This window comes from Neodiprion pinetum, chromosome 4 (genome assembly GCF_021155775.2).
Source record: "Neodiprion pinetum isolate iyNeoPine1 chromosome 4, iyNeoPine1.2, whole genome shotgun sequence".
Taxonomy (NCBI): Eukaryota; Metazoa; Arthropoda; class Insecta; order Hymenoptera; family Diprionidae; genus Neodiprion; species Neodiprion pinetum.
The window spans coordinates 15,143,045-15,161,305 of record NC_060235.2 but is presented as its reverse complement, the minus strand read 5'-3'; the positions used below and the strand labels follow the sequence as shown (position 1 = coordinate 15,161,305).

General features: G+C 40.8%; 1 protein-coding gene across 1 annotated transcript in view; it reads right to left on the bottom strand.

The window, feature by feature from the left end:
- The window catches only part of LOC124217273 (uncharacterized), a 111,066-nt gene that overhangs the window by 50,582 nt on the left and 42,223 nt on the right, over positions 1-18,261 (bottom strand). The gene's annotated exons all lie outside the window — the stretch shown is intronic.

Here is an 18,261-nt window from a genome sequence, read left to right as displayed (position 1 = left end):
AAACACATAGACATCAGGTACCATTTCTCCAGAGAGGCGCAGGAAAGGAAAGAAATCATAGTGGACCATATCGCGTCGAACCAAAATCTAGCAGACATCCTAACTAAGCCCCTAGTGAATGAGAAATATTCGAACTGTGTTAGTATGTTGGGATTTAATAAGTGATCATATCTTGTTGTAAAAAAAAAAAAAACACTTATATAGGTATAAGACGTGTTATATTGCAAGTAAGTTTACGAATATACTTACGACATGTAAATGTGCAATGGTATGTGATGATAGTGGGGGTGTTAGAAATATCACCGCATATGAAAGCCTGCCAGGGACGCTGCGTACCGTGTAACCAGTAATCTGGACAAGTAGGCTGTACGTTATGAACATGGGCATCTTATTGTACATTCGCAGTCTGTGTTTAAAACGCGCTCATCCGGTGAGCGCGTGGGTCGCGGCGTCGTTTCATTTTAACCTGTATCGTGTGAACTGATTCTTGTTAAATAACAGTTTATCTGTATTATTCTAATACCCACATTGCGTGACCTTATTTAAAAACCTAACAACCTGAACAAGAGGCACGAGTACTTGACGCCGTAACGCTAGTCACTGCGCTACCTCTCAACTTGGACACAGTGCGCACGAGCGGATTGATGAAGCCGTATCGAAACTTTGACCGTTATGCTCTCGGAAGCGATCGAGTGTTCACGGATAAGCCAAAATCTGTGTTCGTTTACGTTTATTACTCTGTCATTCTGCGAAGTCTCTCGCAAATCCGTGGGTTACAGTTGGCGGGTTCTCGTTAGTTATGACAAACGCTACACAGTAGTCGGAAACTATCCGGTACGCGCACGTGAAGTTCAAATGTTAATATCTCCGTAACTAGATAAGCTAGAAATATTGAAAAATAGAAAATAAAAGTTCAAAAACTACGCTTGAATTTGAGACCTTGACCATAGTCAAAGCAAGATATTCTTATGAAATTAAATCTTCTTAATTCAGGTACGTTGAAACCGCCGCCTAATAAATTAAGACAATTTTTTCACGTTAATCATTACAAAAGTACTATCAAATAATATCAATATATGGTAAATGTATGAAAAAATGACCCACCTACAATATTTAATTCATAATGAAAAAATGATTCTTACCATTTGATTCTTATTCCAAAAATACACCTTGTTTACAATAATTTCTGCATACTGCAAAGGTAAGCGGACGTTTTCATGTAAGTTTAAAATAAAACAGTTATTTTATTGTCAGTGTAAGCTGTACTTAAAACTTTATACGCTTTTTCATCGAAACAGTGTTATTAAATTCGGTACCAGAAATATCTCCGCGATTACTGGACCGCTCGGAATTTAGTTTTGCACAGTTATGTTTTACACGATAATCCAGTACTTATCACGCCGTTTTTTCTATACCAGGAATAGTTTTTTTTACATTATAATTGCTGAACAATTTTCTTGTAAACAATCGCCCTTCTTATTTCCAAAACTGCCACGATCCGAAAAAATTCAATTTTCTAATTCCAGCTTAATGAGTACTAGTTTTATTTATCTACTCTAAGAAGAAATGCTGTTTGTTTTTTGATCACAAATGGCGGAGGCACGCATGGTACCGTAAACGCTATCAAGAAATACGTCCCAGGAAAATGACTGTTACTTTTTAACCGCTTGAAATTTTTCAACTTAATTTTCACATAATATAGATAAAATGTCGTATTTCAAAAAATATATCAATAAAATTTAGTTTCGTACACCAAAAAAATTGAACATAACTCTAGTTTTAGCTATCCCAGGTATATGTAACCCCTAAAGGGGAGGTACCTGAGTAAATTTTTCAAAGACCGGATTTTTTTATTTTTTTTCATTTTCTTGTAGTTTGTAGTTCAAAGAATATTGTGTATAAATTTTATACAGAAATTCGCATTATTCAAGAAGTTATAAATTATTATGTGAAAGGCGGCAGAACGTCGACGTTTATCCTACAGGAGTGAACAATATTTTCTATTCTGTGCATCCTTAGTGAAATCGATAAAATGAACCCGCGAAATAAATTCTCAAGAAGGAATAGAGCGACGTTCAAGATCCGTAAAGCCAATCCTCCGAAAACAAACGTCCGTTGAATCGCCATGAATGTGAAAAAGATAACAGTAAAGTGAGCGCTTCTACCGGAAAAAATTCTAAAATCAACCGATTTGGAACCGAGTGTGAAACACGATATCGAATACGTTTTGCTGAATTTTGAGACTGTTTTTTCGTTTATCAGTGAACACGTGAAATGTAAAGACTGCGGCAGACAATTACCATATCGAAAACCTGGGGATTGCTGATTAACGGTAAGGTAAAAAATATCTCTATCTCGGGAGTAATTTTTCTGACAAACTTCGAAACAGCATTGAAGTACACTTTTTGAAAAATCAATTTTAACTTCTTTTTTTTCTAACGTTTGAACTACGAAGAATATCATGTGAACATTTCAGGTTGAAATTCCGCAATTGCCGAAATTATAAGGAGAGTTTACCGAAAGATCGTGCAGCGGCCCAACGGCCGAGCGCGTCATTTCTTTATCCACTTTTCAAACGCGATTATCTCGAAACATAGTTGTCAAAGTCGATGCCAGATGTATCTCGAAAACGGCTTGTCCGAATTTGTCCAAATTTGGATACAATATTTTTCGATAGTTTTTCTCGTTCGCCACGCAGTAGGGGTTATTCATTTGATTGAACCATTGCCTTTTTATGCAATTAAAATGGTCGAAAATTGCAAACGAAAAATGAATGTTCAATTAAAACGGTCACAATTCCGTAAAAAAAGAAAATTTCCAAAAAATCATATGAGGCGAACTCCTTTCTATATTCCAAGAATCCGTTGCGTTTTCATGTTTCAGATCAACCGATTTCCCGTAATCCTTTGCACCACCAGCCATGTCAACGAACAACACGTCTGACGCTGATCACAACAACGGCGCTTCCAGTCAACGAATTTATTTAATAAAATGGCTAAACATATCTCAATGTGTACACATTTTCCAATAAAAAAAAAAAACCAGGATCTAATTGAAACATTAGTTTTTGGGATAAAAGTTCCCAAAGTTTACCCGTTTTTCTCGCCGATTACTCGGGTACCTCCACTTAGGGTATGTCGAAGTTGAGATTTTCTTAAGAACCTAACCGTCCTTCATCTTGAAACTTGAAGTTGGAATGAATGAAAAATCATTAAAAAAAATCCTTGTTTTGGGATAAAAGATTCTCTGTCTAAATTCTAGCCGAATCGGTGGAGCGTTGTGTCCAAAATCATAGCTATAAAATTGCCGCCCGCGCGCGCGCACACACACACACACACACACACTCACACACATTTTTGAAAATATTCTTCTTCAGTGGTTCTGATACTTTTGGTCAGTCCGACATTTTTTGCGATGGCAAATGTATGAGGCACTCCGTTTACAAGTGGTCGTAAAGACATATGACCCACATTCAACTTCTATTTACGTGTTAAAAGAAAAATTATTTTCCGTATTGAATTCTCATACAACAGAATATATACAGTTTTGAGACAACAGAACCTGCATCGTGCCTGATGTGGCAGCAGAAACAGAAATTTTATCCAATAAATAGCGAATCAGTAGCGGCATCAAGACAGTTCAAGTCAAAGCTTTATCTCGTTCCCATTACCTCGTTATTTCATTCGTTATTTTGGAACACGATCATCTATGTATGCACACTTGCGTGCAAAGTTCACCGACGTCTCTACGTCGAATATGGCCGCTACTAGTATAGCAATCGGGGTTCTGAGTACAAACACCTTCTTTACCGACCGAGCCGCTCCACGCACCCCAGACGCAAAACTTGAAGGTTACCCCCACTCTCGTCAGATAAAACGTGCTCTGCCGTACCGACAATTCTTATCGGTAGAGGGTCAAAGTCGTGCTGTCTTACCGACCGAAGGTTAGAGTCTCCATGTGGTGCTCGCCTGCCTGCGGTAGAGGGCGCAGCGAAGGGCGCGAACTTTTTTACCGACCTGGATGTCGGTTACCCGTCCCGCATTCTTTTCCCACGACAGGACTGCTAATGTGTAACATCAACCACCCCCACATTCTTTTCCCACATTATCAACCACATGACATTCCAAAATTAATAGTTCCGAGAATTGTTTCTTATCCACTCAGATATCGCTGATGTGTAACATCAACCACCTCACATTCCTTTCCCACGTTACCAACCACGCGACATTCCAAAATCAATGGTTCTGGGAATTGTTTTTCACTTACTCGGATTCTGGTTTGATATCAACCACGTGACATTTTTTTGGCTTGTAACTGTCATGTGAACTCAACGATGAATTTTGAAGGGGTTCAGTCAAGACCGGAGTGCAAGGTCGACCGATAGCCGCGGTACATTCAGAACCATGGATCTGCGGTGTTGTGTGACTATCCCTCTGGGAATGCTAAAAGGTGCGCGCGCATACACAAACACACGTACAGCTGCCCTATAAAAAGGACGCTCATCACTGCAAACGATCATTAAGTCTCAACTTGTCAACTATACGTGAGGAAAAAGCTCAAGATGGAATCCGCGAAGTGTTTGAGATTGATCGCTATTATGGAATCGGCGTACAAAATATTGGACAAATCATCATCAACAACAGGGATTCAGAAATGGATGAAATTTGGAAGTCGAAATATTCGGCTTCTGAACAAAATTTTTCGAAAGGCTTCATCGATTGGAGAAAAGACGAGAATTATCACAATGATCGGACTCTTCAAAGCACTCGCGGAAAAATTCAAACGTCTTCAGAAAACGGGTAGAGGTACGCGGAAAATAAGAAGAAGCGATCGAGTTCACTGGGAAGATTTGGAATCAGCTTTCAAGTGGAGAATTCGAACTGGATCCATCGTCAATTTGTACCATAAAGATCTGGAGAGATTTCTAGAAGACGCAAAGGTACTAGCTGTGACAAGACTAAAAAACGCTCTAAAAAAAGACAGGAGCTTGAAAGCCAACGTTATCCTGGCTTGTAAATTTGAAATTAGAAAAGATGATCACACGGTGAAAGAAATCAAATTTTCCAATACGAGAAATAAAATCATCCTCCGGACAACAGATATCAACGAATGGTTCATCGGAAACGCGACGGAGCGTTTGTTGAAAAAGGTGGAAGATTTCCAGGAAAAGGATTCAGGCTGGTCGTTACTTGAAATTATAAATCTCTCCGTCAACATTAACAAGTACGTGCCACTACGAGGCGGTGTCTTCACATACACACCACTACCCAAAGATATTCAAGATAAGAAGGCTGTCGTCAACATCCGTAACAGCGACTCGTATTGCTTTCTTTGGTCGGTCATCGCGGCTCTGTTTCCAACCGACAACAACAATCCCAGTGAAATTACTTTATATCCGTATTTCAGCTCAGTGCTACAATGCGAAGGTTTGCATTTTTCAATGTCTTTAGACCAGATTTCAAAATTTGAGAAACTTGAGGAACTTTCAATCAACGTTTATGCTATAGATAGTACGAAAAAACAAAAGCGCAGTGAAATCGTACCCATTTATTTGAGCCGAAACAAGTCTGACAAACCTGTAATTCATGTTTTAGCGATAGAAACTGAAATCACTGACGATGACGATGATGATGTAGATATGGAAAATTATGAAAAACATAGAATCTTTCATTTTACTTGTGTTCGAAATCTGTCTCGATTAACAAGATCTCAAATTTCTAAGCATAAATGTCGTACTTGGTTATGTGACAGATGTTTGACTCACTTTCATTCTGAAAGATGTTTGACAAAACACAATGTAGATTGCATGAATTTAAACAAACCCAAAGTTATTCTACCTACAGATAAGAAAAAAATACTGAAATTGGAAAATTTCAAGCACAAAGATACCGTTCCATTATGCATTTACGCGGATTTCGAATGTTTACTGGAATCAACGCTCAAAAAGACGGGTACAAGAACAATTTATCAGAAGCATCTTCCGTATAGTATAGCTTACTATCTACATTGTGCGTTTCACGATTCGCTTTCAGAATTCAAAATTAATCGTGGAGAGACTTGCATTCAATGGTTTGTGAATGGGTGAGCGGAATTGGCACATTCGTTAGAAGTTTATTTCAAAACTGTTGTAGCGATGGATCCGCTCAATTTCAATCAAATCAACGAATTTCATTCGACAACAGTGTGTCACATTTGTGAAGAACCGTTTACACTCACAGACGGGAAACATCGTGATCACTGCCATTTCACGGGAAAGCACCGTGGTGCTGCTCATCGAGGTTACAATCTGAAGTACCAAAATTCGCACACTATCCCAGTGATATTCCACAATCTGTCGGGTTACGATTCACATTTTCTAATCAAAGCACTGGCTACATCGTTCGAGGGCACAATTGAGCTTCTACCCGTAAACAAAGAAAAGTACATTTCTTTTACAAAATGTGTCAAGGAGACAGATATAAAGTTTAGATTCGTAGATTCATACCGTTTCATGCCTAGTAGTCTTGAGAAATTAGCAACGTATCTCGGTGATGATCAGAAATCAATCAAACGAAAATTTTATCGCAGCTCAGATAAATTTCAGTTAATACCCAGAAAAGGAGTGTTCCCGTACGAATACATAGACAGTTGGGAAAAGCTCTAGGACAGACGGCTACCATCCAAACAACAATTTTACTCAAAATTGAATGGTCGAGGTATATCAGACGACGACTATGCACATGCATGTGAAGTTTGGCAAACTTTTAACGTTCAAACTTTGGGAGAGTATTCGGACTTGTATTTACAGACGGACGTGTTTTTACTAGCCAATGTTTTTCAAAACTTTCGACAGAGCTGTTGGACAACGTACAACCTGGATCCGTTACATTATTACACTACGCCCGGTCTGTCATTTCACGCTATGTTAAAGTGTACCGACATCGAACTCGAGCTTCTCACCGACATAGATATGGTTATGTTTATCGAAAAAGGTATTCGAGGTGGTGTGTCACAGTGTTCGAACAGATACGCAAAGGCCAATAATAGATATATGGGAAAGGACTTCGATCCTGAGGTCGAAGAATCTTATCTCATATACTTTGACGTTAATAATTTGGACGGAGCTGCTATGAGCTTTGCTCTGCCGTACAGTTCCTTCGAATGGGTATCAGACTTCTGACAATGCGACGTTCTTACCATCTCGGACGATGCGGAGTTTGGTTACATGCTGGAGGTGGATTTGGAATACCCTGAGGAACTGCATGAAATTCCTAAGGATTCACCACTGTGTCCAGAGCACTATATACCTCTGATCTCGAACGATAAGCAACCGCAATTGACGCCTATGCTACTTTCCAAGAAAAACTACGTTGTTCACTATAGCGTTTTGAAACGGTGCTTGCAATTAGGCTTAAAATTACTCAAAATTCACAGAGTTCTCAAATTCAGACAAACCCCATGGCTTGAAAAATACAAAGATTTATATACCGATTTGCGCAAAAAATCTCACAACGAATTCGAGAAAAATTTTTACAAACTGATAAACGCGGTTTTTGGCAAAACAATGGAAAATGTTAGGAAGTATAAAGATGTCAGGCTAATCACGAAATGGGATGGACGATACGGTACTAGAGTTACTATAGCCAAACCTAATTTTCACAGCTGCATCGTTTTAGACAATGATATAATTATCGTTGAAATGAGTAAGACGAAAGTTAAGTTGAGTAAACCATTGTATGCAGGTTTCTCCATCATGGATCTGGCTAAAACATATATCTTCGATTTTCATTATAATTATATTAAGCAGAAATTCGGCAACCGAGCAAAATTAATGTATACGGATACCGACAGTTTGATTTGCAATTTTACCATCCCCGACATATACGAACATATGAAGGAGGACTTGCATGAATTCGACACGTCTGATTAATCGCTTGACAACGTTTATGAAATGCCTCTAGCGAACAAAAAAGTTCTCGGCGTGATAGAAGATGAGAATAACGGAAAAATAATGCTGGGATTTGTAGGATTGAGAGCTAAATTGTACGCATTCCGAGTCTGGGAAGATGAGACAGACAATAAACGTGCCAAAGGTGTCGAAGGATCAGCGTTGAGAAAAATGACTTTCAATGATTATTTGGAATGTGTTTTGAACCGTGAAAATTTGTCTACAAATCAGCATTTGATATTAAGTCGAAAGCACGAGGTATACACCGTAGAACAGCAGAAAGTGGCACTGAGCTGGAATGACGACAAGCGGATCGTGTTTCAAAACACAACCGACACGCTTCCGTGGGGCTAGAAGCCTACACCTTAGCTTCGTAATTTATAACTGTGGCATCATGTATAAAATATTATTATGTAGGATAGTAAATAAGAAAGCTCCGAAATATAAAAAATTGTACAACTATGCATATGTCTGTCGATTGTCTGAAAAATAAAGATGCATATTTGTTATGTGTCGGGTATAAAATAAAGAGGCACATACGTTTTTACAAAAAATTCATTTATTCAAATGTTACATGTCCGATTCGTTTATCCAACTGTTGTGTGTATTGTCAAAACATAATCATTTGACGTATATTTTTCCTTTACGCTTCTTGAGCACCTTCTCCACCAGATAGATATCCAGATGTTCAACCTGAAGGAGCTCTTGTTCGTAGAAACCACCAGCGATAGGTTGATCTCGGTAGTCTTTGAGCTTGTACGTCACAGGATGAGTATTCTCCACTCGACTTATCGTGATGTTTCAGTCGTCCAATTGTGAGTTTAACCTTTTTCGAAGACATTTTTGAATTTGCTGATTCGAACTTTGTCGCCGGATTTGAATTTTGCCGATATGGTAGGTATCGCTCGAAGCCCTTCGTACGCCCAGTGTAAAAACAGCCTCTCGTTTGCAACGGTGACATCCGACGGTTTCATTCTTATGGTTCGGTGTTTGACGTTGTTGTAAGCCGAAACCAAATCAGATAAGATATCGAGCCACTTGTAGCTTCCTTGCATGCTGAACTGTTTCCACATTTCATCTTTTAGCGTGCGATTGAAACGTTCACAGATCGAAGCCTTAAAATTACTGTACGTGGAGTAAAATTTGATTTCGTAACGTGTCATAAGCGATTCAAATTTCGGGTTGTGAAATTCCGTTCCTCTGTCGACGTGTAAATTTTTCGGCACCCGTCCTTGAACAAGCATCGATTCTATTGCTTTCGTAACATCATCTTCAGACTCGCTCTTTATCGGTATAGCCCACGCATACTTTGAAAAGATATCAATGACTGTGAGCATGTACTTGTAGCTTTTGTTTTGTCCACCGTATGACGTCATATTAACAGGATCTGCCTGCCACGTCTCGTCGATGCCGCGCACGTCTACACGTTGACGCGGGTGATTCCGGCGTGCAGGCTGATGAAGTTCCGTCACCAGTGCTTGCTTTTCCTCGTTCATATTCCAACGCTCTTATTCGGGTGTCCAATTGAGAAATGTTAGCAGCGTTTCAAACCGACAGGTCTCTGCCTGTTTTAAAGTCTGTGTAAAAGGTATCCAAGGCTTTCTCCGTGGTAAGCTCTGAAGCTTTGATCATTTGATCGAGGAGTCGATTTGTTTTCGCAGCACGATGAATTTTCGTCTCAAGATTTTCGAAGTTACAGCATTGTTCGGCTCTGCGGGATCTGCGACATTGCACAGTCTCTTGTTCCGTATATCGTAATGCCCGTCCGCTGTTATTTGAAATCCGATATCCGGAGGACCGCGAGTGCTCGCGGCCGTGTTTTTGTCCAGATGCCGTCCAAACACGTCGACGCTCATCTTGGTAATGAATGCAAAAACGATGGAAGCTGCTTGATCAATGATTCCTGCTTCGCGTAGCTCTTCGATAATGGAGATTATTTCGTTGCTGTGACTCGGATTTTCCGCTGCCTGAGATGCCAGGAGTAAACAAAGACGCTCCACTAACTCGTTTGGATCATCCCAGAAAACGTATTCCGTTTTAACACCTTGTGGAGTGATCATAGCTTGCGGAAGTCGACCTCTACCCTTCCGGCGAGGTAATGGGGAATAATCCATCAATTAGGCCATGACATTTTTGAATTCGTAACTGTTATCGTTTCGAACAGCCGCTCTGGATGAGTAATAATTTTCATGCGCGTTCGTTGTGAGGATTATGTTTTCAAAATTTTCCCGACCTCCGGCGCTCACAGAAGAACCTTCAGGCTTCTTTTTTAACAAAAGTTCCAGCAAACCCTTCTTTTTCGGGTGATGCGTATCGCCAATACTAATGTAGTCACTCTCAAAAGATATCAACGAATCACAATCATTAGTCCGTTTGAGAGGTTGCGTACACCGTACACGTTGTACAATTCAACTTTTGTCTTCGCATCTCTCATCAGTGCAAAACACTCATCCTCGATTTTCTCGACCGGTGTTTCTACGATTGTTTCATCTCCTGCCGGAGCAAAGGAATCGTCCATTTCCGAGACAGTTTCATTTTTCGTTTCATTTTTCATCTGCTATATTTCTTCTTTAATTTCTTCCACCTCTTGTTTTACAGGTTTAGTATCTTTTGTAACATTCACCAGTTCTTGCAACGGAGTCATCACTGGTTTGAAAACATCACTCAATTTCTGAGTCGTAGATTCCTTGCCCGACTTGAGCAATCTGTGTTTTCGACGAATCGAAGCACTTGTTTGAGCGATCTGATGTAGGACATTCTTTTACTTGGAAATTCCAGAGCTCTGTATGTTGACGCAACTGAGTCTGCAACGCTACTGCGTCCCTCGCTCGAAAACGTTAGATTTTATTTTTTTTCCACGCTAACAAAAGAATCGAATCCCCTCCTGTATCGTCCTTCGTTGAGCTCACTGTCATTGTCGATCACCAGAAACCCGTACTCCTTACCGTTCCAGCATGTAGAGCACACACTTTTAAACTCTGTGTAAGACATATCGGTGTTTACATGGGCGTTGTATACGTGGCTCAGGTTCATATCGTCTTGTTTGGATAACATGAGTAAGTTTACGTTGTCGCGCACCAGATGTTTGGAAATTCGCGTGTACGTCTGACAGAGATAGAAACAGTCAACGTAGTGATGTCTACCCATGCAAAAGTAGGCCCTAATATTGTCCTGCTTCTCGCACGCTACATCGTCAAATATGATTATTGAGATGGGCCGTGCTTCTTCCGGTGTAATCACTTGCTCACGCTCGGTAAACGCAAAATACTCCGTATTCTCAACATGGTCCAACAATTGCTTCAACAACTGGTATTTAGGTTGGTCGGGAGATTTTGAGTAGGTGTAGATATTTTCAAATCTGAGTCCATTGGGATGGGTTATAAGTGTGAGCAACGCATTAGTTTTACCACAATTCGACGGTCCACAGAATATCGCACGTACACTATTTGGGAGTAATTTACCGTGCCGTTTGTGCCTTTTGACATTTTGCTCCGAAAGTTTGTCAAACTTCATCACGGGAAGCTCGATTGGTTGTTTCTCAAACCGCATCTCGGACATGACTGATCGGATTTGCTATAAATACCCCGTTTTAAAGCACTTTTCTTCAGTCAACGCGCGAACATGATCGCGTACAGAGGTAAACAAAGCAGCAGGCGGCAAAATCGTGGCAAGGGTCTGGTGAATAAAATCATCAACAGCCTTCCAATCGAATTGCATGTACCTGGTTATCAGTACTGTGGGCCTGGTACAAAATTAACAAAGAGACTCGCGCGGGGTGATTCGGGAATCAATCTTCTCGACGCAGCTTGCAAGGACCACGACATTGCTTACTTGCAGAATCGTGAAAATCTTGAAGTTATAAATGAGGCTGATAGGGTGTTGGCTGAGAAAGCTTGGAAACAAGTTCTCGCAAAGGACACAAATTTGGGTGAGAGGACAGCCGCTTGGGCAATAGCTAATACAATAAAAGTATAATCGGGACTCGGAATGGGAATTCGAAAATCAAAAAATGCGACCTTGACAAAAATTATCAATACTGCAAAACGTTCCACGGTTCCAAGCAATGATGCGAAAGTAGCGATCGAATCTGCGCTGAAGGGAGCTGAGAACGCCGTTCAAAAAGCGGGCGGTGTATGTATAGTGCGAACACCCCGCGTCCTACAAGTACCTTCAAAAGTCGGTGGTTTTCTACCGTTTCTGATTCCTTTTTTCGCTGGACTTGGTGCTACAGGCGCGTCAGCCGGTGGTGCGGCAGGTATAGGAAAAGCTGTGAACGATGCAAGTGCTGCCAGACGAGAACCGGGAGAGAGCAAACGACACAACAAAACTATGGAACCTATCGCGTTGGGCAAAGGGCTTCATATGAAACCATACAAAATAGGTCTTGGTCTCCATCTTTTAAAAAACTAGATCCGATGCTACCGTGTCGAGCGTTGACTGATTGTGACTTGTTGGTATATGCAAAAATCTTTAAGCTTCCGCATTTCCGCGGTGTTTTCATGCGAATCGAAATGCTCGAAAACGGTCCACGAAAAAACGAGTCAGCTATAATTAACCTTGACGACAACGACGGTCCGGGAACACACTGGGTTGCATACAAGAAACCCGACAATAATATCGATTACTTTGACAATTTCGGCGACCTTCAACCACCCTCAGACCGCATAAAATACCTCGGCGTTGGTAGTGTTAAATACAATTATGAACGGTACCAGGATTATGAAACATTTGAATGCGGACAATTGTGTCTGAAATTTCTAAGTGGTGAGCTGTATAGAACATGGTGCATGATTCATCAAAGTCAGTCTACCACTCGCAGTCATAGATGATTCGTTGACGCTTACTATTTCGGGAACCTCTTCTATTCTCGAAAAACAATATTTCCGACCGATCAAACTTGCTCGTGATAAAAGTTATGCTCTTGGCTCGGTAGAATTGTTAACCTTTAATTTGATTCTCAACACTGATGTCGGTCACAATAAAATTTACGTAACTGATAAAGCGATCACCATACCTACCGGCAGCTACGAGATCAACGACATAAAGAAGTATCTTCAAAACGTGCTAAGAAATACAGATATCAGGCTCGCCATCACACCTAACAATAATACATTACGCAGCGAAATCACATGCTACCACACGATTACCTTTGAGACGAATGATTTCATCGCTCAACTTTTGGGATTCACACCACGCGTATTGGAGGTTGATCAAACTCACGAATCAGATGTGACTGTAACTATCCTCAAGGTTAACGCGTTGCGAGTCGAGTGTAGCATTACAACGGGCACCTACGTCAATGGACACAAAGTACACACTATTCACGAGTCTTTCCCGACTAACCCACCAGGATATGAGATCGTGGAAGTACCGTCGCACGTCAATTACCTTCCGATCACCGTCAGAACCATAGATCGCGTTCAGCTCCGGTTAGTGGATCAAGACGGAGACATGGTTAATTTTCGTGGAGATGTTATTACTGTGAGACTACATATCAAATTGCAATAAACGATGGGAATTGTATACATATAACAGACTGTCAAAGAGTAGGTATATCAGTAAGTCGGCATGCCCCGACCGTGTCAGTCATCGATCGATTCTTGAACATTTAACACCTCGAAACGTAGAGTTCCTGATAGCTCTGGGTCTGAAACTGACCACTTTTGAAGGAGGGATATCCGACAACTGAAAATCGGATTTTGCTGTTTTATTATTCGCTATTTTCCATGGAGGAAGAAATCTTAAACATCCAAACACCAGTGGTCTTTGACGAATCCGTTGCGCATTACGAGATTTACGCTCACAAACCTCACGCCTTGTCAACTTTCAACACAGCGATGAAATTCGAATCACCGTTCAGCATCAGGATTTATGCATATTACCCAACAAAAGTTCGGTACATATCCATGGACGACTCCTCAAACCTGATGGTACAGCTACTGTAAACACACAGCTCGTAAACAACGCGATCTGTCATTTGTTCGAAGGAATTTGCTACGAAATTAATGCAGTTGAGATTTATAGAGGCAAGAACGTTGGCTTGCCAAGTCTCATGAAGGGTTACGCTTCTTTGCACCCTGGTCAGGCTTGGCTAATGGAGAACGCTGGATGGCTTGATGTAGAAGAGAAGAAAAAATTAACCGATGCCGAGGGTAATTCTGACGTACTGATACCGCTTAGCGTGATATTGGGTTTCGCTAAGGACTATCGCAAGATCGTTGTCTACGCTAAACATAAGTTAATTTTGACGAGATCAAAAACTGACGTCAACGCTATCATACAGACTCAAGAGGAGGAATTCAAAATCACGATCAATGCAGTGGAATGGCTAATAACGTATTTGAAACTCGCGGATCAGAAAAAAGTTGACCCACCTAATTTCATTCCGAAAGATCCACCTATTTCGATGAGCTTTCGCAGTTGGGAATTGTACGGATATCCCTTACTTCCCACAACATCGAAACACGTTTGGACTGTGAAAACTTCCACTTAGCTTGACAAACCTCGTCACGTCATTTTGGGTTTCCAAACAAGTAGAAAGAACAAGACCGGCAAGAACGCAAGTCATTCCGATCATTGCAATATCACGGACGTCAAGCTATTTTTAAAGTCTCAATCTTATCCGTACGGTATCCTGAACCTCAACATAAGTCGTAATCTGTACGCGCTCCTGTACGAGATGTACACAAACTTCCAAGCTACCTACTACGACAAGAACCACGAGCCGTTGCTGACAAAGAGTGAATTTCTTCGAGACGTCCCCGTATTCGTTATTGACTGTTCAAAACAAAACGAATCTTTGAAGTACGGACCTGTCGACATCCGTCTTGAATTTGAACTTCTTGATTGTTCACAATCGTATTGTCGAATACAACCCGCTCAGTGGTTGAGTGAAAAAGTTGGTATAAAAGCTGACCCGTTCCCACCATCTCGCACAGTTCAAAGATGGAGCTTATCGTTGACATACAAGGCTTTCGTAGACCTTTCAACAATACCTTCACATTAAAAGAATTGGCCATAACTTCAATCTATTCAGAAGCAACTCCATCAATGTTTTTCTTTAAGCCTCCTCACGAATGGGATTGTCTGGACTTCAAACACAAAAGTCAAAATTCTTGGTTAGAACGCGATTCTCACGGTTAATCTTGGAGCTGTGGAACCATACCGTTTGAGAAAATTGAGTGGACCATTGAAGACAGGCTGTGCAAAGCTGAAACCGTGTACGTAAGAGGAGAAGAAAAACGAGATTGGTTGCTTAAAATTGTCCCGAAAGTTCAAATCGTTGATATGCTGGACTTTGACTGTCCGTCGCTTTAAACCTTGCAAAAAAGTTCAGCTGTGTCTCTAAGATGCGACGTTCATACAATACCTAACGCATTCTGTGCAGCACAAAACGTTTTGATACTTCAAAATTGGCTAAAAAATCATCATACTGTTCGGATGGCGAGGGTGTACGATTTGTGTTACTGCGCAAAAGCGTCTACAAGAACGGTCATTTTATTAGATTCCAAGACTTCATTCTAAATACAATTACAAGGTACAAAACGTACGTAGGATTAAAGGTATACAAGATGGTTAGGCGATAAATGAAAAAATATTCATAATTTCGATCTTTTTTTTTTTTTTTTTTGTTAATTGAACGTAAGACTTCCACAGGACACTGGATATTTGAACGTGATACTTAGATTATACGTATACGAATTCAAGTTGACCGTAGGGTCCACCAAGATAGCGTAGATGCAACCGTTTCTCGTTACTGGCCGTCGTCACCTTCTGGAACAAATCTTCATCTTCTTGGAGGGCCTTGGTCAGTCGGGTCGGTAGAAAAATCGTAAAAGAGTCCCCCAAGTCCAGAACGATTTTATCACCAAATTCCGTTTTAACCCGACGAACGCCACTGACTCGGTATTCGAAGTATACTTCGAGGTCCGAAAGCTTCTACAAGGGCAGAAGTGTCTCCAGGCGAGCGACTTCGTTTAATTTTGAAAAGTCCATGATCGTTACTGTCGAGTTGTATGTGCTCAAAATCTCTTGTGAGTTGATTGAGGTCAGATCTGATTTTCAGCAAATGTTTTACTTCTCCAATATTCTTGATAAGCAGTTCTAGTCGTTTCTTCAATTCACGTTGTTGTTCCAAAGCACTTCTCATTTGCAAGAAGAACAGCTTCAGACTGGCGATGAAGTTTTCACTTTTGACTTATATAACGTTCCCCCACCACATAATTTGAAATTTGGTGGAGGGTAAGGAATGTCACGTGGTTGATATCGAATACGTATGTTTGTGTATGCGCGCGCACCTTTCAGCATTTCCAGAGCGATAGTAACTCAACACCGCTGATCCATGGCTCTGAATGTACCGCGGCAATCGGTCGACCTTGCACTCTGGTCTTGACTGAACCCGTTCAAAATCCATCGTTGAGTTCACATGACAGTTACAAGCCAAAAAAATGTCACGTGGTTGATATCAAACCAGCATCCGAGTAAGTGAAAAACAATTCTCAGAACCAATAACTTTGGAATTTCGCGTGGTTGATAATGTGGGAAAAGAATGTGGGGGTGGTTGATGTTACACATCAACAATCCTATCGTGGGAAAAGAATGCGGGACGGGTAACCGACATCAAGGTTAGTAAAAAAGTTCACGCCATTCGCTGCGCCCTCTACCACAGGCAGACGAGCACTACATGGAGACTCTGACCTTCGGTCGGTAAAACAGCACGATTTTGCCCGTCGACCGATAAGAATTGTTGGTAAGGCAGTGCGATTTTTCACCGTCGACCGATACAACTGTCAGTAAGGTTGCACGTTTTTGACCTCAAGTCGGTACGGCAGAGCACGTTTTATCTGACGAGAGTGGGGGCAGCCTTCAAGAGTTTGCGTCTGGGGTGCGCGGAGCGGCTTGGTCGGTAAAGAAGTTGTTTGTACCTAGGACACCTATTGCTATACTACTGCCGCTTGCCCGTGACGCTTCTCGAACAAATTATCTGGTTATATGCATGCATATATCGTGCACTCTCGCAAAATTATATCTGTATATCATCTATGTACTCTCCCGATTGTGCCAAATCTCAGTTGTTGTACAAATCTCTAGCGATACATACCGTAGCGCTGTAGCGAACAAATCACATTATATCATTGTTTTGTCCCTCACGGAAAATACCCCAACTGGGGTGTAAATTTGTACTTCTAACTCATAGATAATCTTCCATAAGAAAAAAGTTAGGGTCACGAATTGACATCCAATTTGGGACTTTTTTTCCGTGAGGGGTTAATTATAATTTATCCTCATTATCGTCCGACTTATTCACTCCAGTCCATTCTTCGGGATTCTCCGTCGATAATCCACTATCTACATTTATCTCTCCAAACATCTCTCAATACAGTAAACTCCCGTTTATTTGAAATGATCGGGACGGAAGACGGTTCGGATAACGAAAATTTCGGATAAACCGAATTCCCGCGTGAAACACCCCGCATTGCATCAATACCGCGAAATATGATCGTAAAATGTGCGTACGTAGAATGCTATTGATATGGTTGTGAATAAGCCTGTATGTTTTTGACTAAACAATTTGTGTTGACAGGTTAAACAGTTTTTGAATGCTGAATAACAAAGCTTGGTCATTTTGCGTTGATACAGAAAAATAAGAGAAGAGAAAATAAGTAATCGGTCGCGATGGTATTCGGTGGGTGCGGGTGGGGTAGGTGCATCCGACAAAGTTTGTTCAGATAAAGCGGATTTCGGATGAACGGGAGTTTACTGTAATAATGAAACGTATATCCAAGCAAAAACTTTGATCAAGATTGAGTTGCCTTTTTCCTCACTATAGAGAAGTAAAGCTCCGTCAGCCGAAATCAAACACGATATAGTTAATGAGCATATCCTTTTTTGTGTCTCGTTCCACTGACACTTGGTGTCATGCATACGGACCGACCGCGGGTCATGTCATTGAAAGGCCCGGAGTCATCTTACTTAAATTTTTTTCTTTTCTAAATAAACTCTTTGAACACATTCCTCAATGTGTACTTAAATTCATAGCAAAAAGTTATCAGTATTGCGCCAGTCGTTTTTTCCAAATAAATTTAGAAAATTAGCCTGTTCCGACGCACGTTATAATAAAATAACCCCTCAAACTTTTTATGTAATACTCCTTCAACATTGCAACTTTTCAGTATAGGATCGTGCTTTACCGTGAATTTATGGTGAAAAGGACAGGTTAAATGCGTATGCGTCAATACATGCAGCGATCTTGCACAAGACAAAACTGCCTACCGCGTGCAATGAACTGCTACCAACCTAACGTTAAAAAAGATAGATCGGAATACTCCTAGCTT